The sequence below is a fragment of the Leptonotus elevatus genome, chromosome 17 (assembly GCF_054856555.1).
Source record: "Leptonotus elevatus isolate MCC_2025b chromosome 17, RoL_Lele_1.0, whole genome shotgun sequence".
NCBI lineage: Eukaryota > Metazoa > Chordata > Actinopteri > Syngnathiformes > Syngnathidae > Leptonotus > Leptonotus elevatus.
The window spans coordinates 4754677-4760665 of NC_141255.1; the positions used below are offsets into that span (position 1 = coordinate 4754677).

The following is a 5989-nucleotide window of genomic DNA, read 5'->3' on the forward strand; positions in this document are numbered from 1 at the left end:
TCTCCCCTCCCGCCGGCCGCCCCCCCCCCCCCCCCACCCCCTGGCTGGCTCGCCCTCGACAGCTGCGGCGCCCTGTCTGCCGCCTCTGTCGCTCTCCGTTCGGGCTGCAGGCTGATTGAAATTTAAGTCGTTTTAATCCCACAGTACAGGTAGCGAATGACGGAGGAAGAGACGGCGAGCGTGGAAAAATGCCGCTTGTATTCCAGCGAATGTCCTCGTCCTGCGGTTCTCGCTCCCCGCAGTCATCTGCTTCACTTCTTTCGACTCTTCCTTATGTTTTTTTTTTTTTTTGTGGCGCCTGAGAAGGAACGGAAGACGGGACTGAGGGTCTATCTATGCAGGCGCCGATTTGCGACAGAGCGCGAGTGAGAGCGAGATAGAGATGTGCAGCCGGAGTGATGAAGTGAGGGGGTGCAGACATGAGGGGGGGGGGGGGGGGGAGCGGGAATGCAGGAGGATGGAGATGGAAAATGCTGCGTAGGAACAATACACAAGACGAGCAAGCAGCGTGAATGATTTATTTTGTTTTTTATCAGTTTTACCACTTGGGAATATACGGATATGGCTTTAGACTCGAGCTGTCAAGATGAATCGACAAGTAATTGGTTATCAATTTAATGGACAACTATTTTAATAATTGAGTAATCGTTTAGAGCCAATTTTTTTTAAATGGTCCACTGATTTCAGCATATTAACAGTAATTGTTCACTGATTTCTTTAGTCCTTAATGAAAGAAGAATGATTATCTTCTGTGTTTAATCAAAATAAGGCATTTGCAAACATCTGTTTTTATTTTGGAAAACAATGGCCGAACCTATGACATAATACAACATCAATCTCCCCCCCCCCCTTTCTTTTTAAGTCACTACACGAATACGAAGTACAAAATAAAAAGTAATTGGGGGGGAAATGCTTTTGTAATACACTTTAATGCAAAATTAAAATGAATCCAATTAATCAGTTGAATAGTAGATCAAGTCATCAATTCTAAAAATATTCAACCCTGTCTTACTTTCATGTGTGCCAATAATGATTTGGCTGATAATTGGATTTATGATGCTTTTATGCTCTGTCGCCCCTAAATCACATCTAAGTGCTCCAGCAGTGGTATTATAGCAGCCTGTTATTAAAAAAAAAAGAATCAAAATGTGAATCATCTTTATTGACCTGAGAACTTTGTCTGCATTAGTTGAAGGGGTATCCAAACTGCGGCTCGGTGGCCATTTGCAGACCACCGTCCATTTTTCAGCGGCCCACGGCACATACTTCAAATGACATTAAACAAGACTAGTTTAAAAAAAACAAAAAAAAAACGTGACACTTCTACTTTATTATACTGAATAGCTTTTCTTAATATGAAAAGACACAAATCAACGATTTACGACTAAAATTTGTCTTCATTCATCAATTAATTTTTTGAAACAAAAATAGTTTCTTCCACTTTCTGCTCTGTGTACGACTTATGACGCTATCACACTAATGATCCTCAAGTAACTGTTTGAAAAAAATGGTCAGCAAAGTACAGTTTGCTGAGTTAGTTTCTGGTCAATGCAGGGGTGGATCTAGTCTGGAGGGATACAAGGCCGTTGACCACCCCAAAATCTTGAAAAAAAATTAACAATTTGCCTGAACAGAAAACAGTTTTGTAGCAATTTATCAAAAAAAAAAATTTAAACTTAAATGATATATAATTGCTTGCTTTATTGATTTTAACATGTTTAATAAATTATAGTCGAATAATTTTAAAGTGGCCCTTGCATTCTTCCATTTTTCTGTTTCGCAATCAAGAGGCAAAATATTAAGAGTGTGATGACCTAACAGCAGTTTGTTGAGGTTAATTTATGACAGGTTTAACGTATATTTTTACGGTAGTATGTGCTTGATGTTGTTGAGATGCTGTTAGTAGTCACCGGCGTGGTTTATTTTTAGTTGTATCGGGAGGACTCGCATAACAGACATATGGAGGAAGAGCGGGAGATGAAAGGGAAGACAAGCTCTTAGCGCCTGCAGCTACTCGGGGGCCAATGAGAGGAGGGGGGAGCAGAGCAAGAGGTGGAGGAGGAAGAGAGCGCGAGGACAGCGAGGTGAAGAAGGGAAGAGCAAGGCCGAGGCTCTCCGAGGGCGTTAGCGAGATAAGCAAGTGCAGGCTTGGAGAGGAATGGATTTGAGTCAAACACGTGTAACCCATATCCCTTCAAACGCGTAGATAGCAGGGAATCGCTATTAAATGGCATCCTGTGCTTCAGCTGCAACATCAGTCATTCTGCTGATGAGACGTCGGAAAGATGGCGATGAAAGGTAGATGGGATGCAGCGCTTCGGTTTGGCCACGGCTCAATTTCATCCGTCTCTCTTCATCTTCTCACGTGCGTTGGCCCTGCTCGCTCCCGTTCCCCCGACAGTAATTATTTGGCCTGCGGTCAGGTATTTTTGGACCTCCCATGGCGCGAGCAGTTTTGATACCTCATCCGGCCCAATCATATCCAGTTAGCGGCGTTCTGCTTCGCGGCTCATTGGCTCGCAATTAATGCGCCCTCCGGCGAATGTTATGAGGAACCATGGTGTTCTGTGACCCCAGTATTCATGTGAGTGTTGTTTATGATTATATTTGTGTGTCTTCGCCGTTTTTAATTCGACTTCAGTCCAAACTATTCCAATGAAAATAGTCAACTTCAATTGCATTGTTCCAAAATGATGACACACAAAAGAGAAGTTTATATTTGCTGAAATAAAAAGCCATTTCAATCAAACATTGGACCAGGGTTCCGGGTTGACGTGGCCCATTAGAGTGCCTCATTGACTGCCATGAGTGTCTTCATGTCATGATGAGAAGACAAGAAATACAGGCCTTTTATTTTTTTTTTGTGCAACTAGACAGCCAGCATGTGAGCCGGGTCTCCAAGCTGGCATGGCCGCTTTAGAGTGCCTCATCGTCTGCCATAAGTCCATGCATGGCATGGTCAGAATTGAATGGCAGGAAAACCAGGAATAGGGCAAGTTTTTTTTTTTCTTCAAAAGTGTGATTAGGCATCCAAAATGGGGACTGGAGCTCCAGACTAGTGCGGCCACTTTAGAGCGCTTCGTTGCCTGCCATGAGTGCCTTCATGTCATGATGAGAAAGACAGGAAATACAGGGCTTTTATTTTTTTTATTTTTTTGTGTGACTAGACAGCCAGCATGTGAGCCGGGTCTCCAGGCTGGCGTTTAGAGTGCCCCCTTGTCTGCCATGAGTGCATGCATGGAAAGGTGAGAAAGGCGGGAGAACCACGATTGGTGCAAGCTTTTTTTATTTATTTATTAATGTGTGCCTTAGACAGCCAGCGTTTTGACCGGGGCTCCATCCTGGAGTGACCACTTTCGAGTGCCTCATTGTCATGGAAAAGCCCCGCAATGATCCCAGTGAATATATACCAGCCACCAGAGTCTTTATGTGTCTGTGGCATATTTTCATGGTTCAAACATGTGGTTCAAAGAAACATGCTCAGCGAAATGAAATCAATATGCAGTCGTGTTATTTGATTGGCAGCTGAATGGGGCCTGGTTTCAGTGCATTCAACGGACACACCCACAGCATTTAAGAGTGAAGAGATTAGCTTATTTTATTTTATTTTAGCCACTTTACAGACTCATTTTATACACTGCCCCCCCCCCCCCCCCCCCCCGTAATGTTTAAAATTCAGCAGTATAGTTAACAACACTTCTGTGTGGTGTCCAATTTCCAAAACATGTATTTTCACTTTTGGGGCTTTTAATGACACACACACACACACACTCTGCTCCAGGCATGCCCCGCCCCCTCACACACACTGTTGCTCATCTGTTGTAAATGGTCTGTAGTGCAAGACTGAAGGTCTGATCCCACTCCATTTGTCACAATCTAAAGATAATGAAAGACAAGGACACACACACACTAGCCCCAAGTGTTCCGCCTTCTAATTTTGTGCTGTGAGTTGTTTGCATGTCATTGTGCTTTATTTATGTGTTGCGCATTAGTAATACTCTCTCCTAATGATTACCCGCTTACTGCCGCCGCTAAGAAGCGGTCAATGGAGTACCAAGAAAAAGTACGGCGGCCCCCGTTTGTCGCTATTGCTCCGGCTGCTCAAATGCTTGACTCATACACTCGGATCTTACAAAAGAAATTACTTGAGGGAGATGGTGGCCCGCGTTGGGAAATCAAAGATGCGAGCCAAAAGTTTCCAAGAGCAAGATGCCATGCATAATGCACTGGCGGGATTTGCAATCGGACTGAAGGCTGAAGAAGGATGACGATTGGCCTTTTACCTTTTGCTGTTTTGTGAGTTCAGTGCAAAGGTTGTGAGATCAAGTCCGGGCTTCGACCTTCCTGGGTGGAGTTTGCATGTTCTCCCCGTGCTTGCGTGGGTTTTCTCCGGGTACTCCGGTTTCCTCCCACATTCCAAAAACATGCATGGCAGGTGAATTGGACACTCCAAATTGTCCATAGGTGTGATTGTGAGTATGGTTGTTCGTCTCTGTGTGCCCTGCGATTGGCTGGCAACCAGTACAGGGTGTACCCCGCCTACTGCCCGAAGCCAGCTGGGATAGGCTCCAGCAACCCTGCGACCCTTGTGAGTACAAGCGGTACAGAAAATGGATGGATGGAAGGTCTTAGTTGCTTTACCCCCCCCCCCCCCCCCCCTTCTCTCATAAGCTCTCGGGTGCAGATGTTACAATTAATACAAAATGAGGCAAAACAGTTTCGAGTTTTTGCTTTTTCTCCTCGCCAGCCAACACTTTAGGAGGTTTTCCAACAGAGGAAGAAAAAGTGGCTGGGTACATCACACTTGAAGCACAGAAAGTTTATTCATAGCCCAGAGAGCGCTCGTCAAGACGACGCTGCCGAAGAGCTCGCTCGAGTGTCTCGCCAGCTGACGTCTTTGCCATCCGTAATTATGTTGTAACAATGACACGTGTCTTAAAGATTGGATTACATCTCCTGTCGGCTGAAAGGTGCGTTCAAGAACATTTGCAGGTTTCAGAATGAAAGCTGGCAATCCGCCGTTGCCCTGGCGATGACCTGACCATCGTTGACGTTTAATTATGGATAACCGCGAGCAAATATTTCTTTAATATTGCTATGCCTGCTTGCATTTGTTGTAAATTGGATGCTGTACTGTACCTGAGGTGTGAAATGTCTGACGTTGGAACGCCGGGCAATCTTTTGTGTTGCCGCTCTTCAAAACAGATTGTGCGCTGTGTCACTATGCCGAGGCTGCAGCCGGCTGCTCTGAGAAAAAGGGGGGGGGGGGGGGGGCGTTATTTTCCTCTTCTGAACATTTGGCCGCCTCGGTGCTCAATGCTGGAGGTGTCCTTTACAAGCGCACTTTTATTGTAACGGCCCAATGATATGCTTTGTCTCTTATGTGCCAGCTGTACACCGCAAACACTTTTCAGCACCAAGGACAGCTCCACAAGCACACTGCAAGCGATGTCGCCTCTCCTATGTGGAGAAATCTGACAACACAAATACAGTGTTGCTACATGGATGGATGGATGAATAGATAGATAGATATCCAGACAGATATAAATAGATAGAGACACATTCTTCCCCAACCTGCAGTTCTGTACCAAAATCACCCACGTCCGCACACATGCGGATGTATATATGCGAACATGTGCATTCATACTTGAAAATTATTGATATACATATACAGTCAATGACACACACACACACACACACACACACACATTAATTAATGTGTGAGTACATGTATGCATGGTGTTCCGCAGGGTTCAATTCTGGGGCCTCTGCTGTTTTCATTGTATCTGCTGAAAAGAGCTATGGTGTGTTCTGTAAATATAGAGTTGACGAAACATTCAAGGTGAAGAGAGCCAGATTAAGTGAAAAGGCGACTCTCCCTGTTCATTTTGTTTACCACCCATGTCTTGAATTTGGGGGGGAAAAAACAAAAAAACAATTACATTTTATTTTTCAATAAAGAAGGGTTCGGTGCTTGCGCATAGAGAAC

General features: G+C 44.7%; 1 protein-coding gene across 1 annotated transcript in view; it reads left to right on the forward strand.

Moving 5' to 3' along the window:
• Window positions 1-5989, forward strand: part of LOC147159386 (pyruvate carboxylase, mitochondrial-like) — a 146643-nt gene that overhangs the window by 101589 nt on the left and 39065 nt on the right. The gene's annotated exons all lie outside the window — the stretch shown is intronic.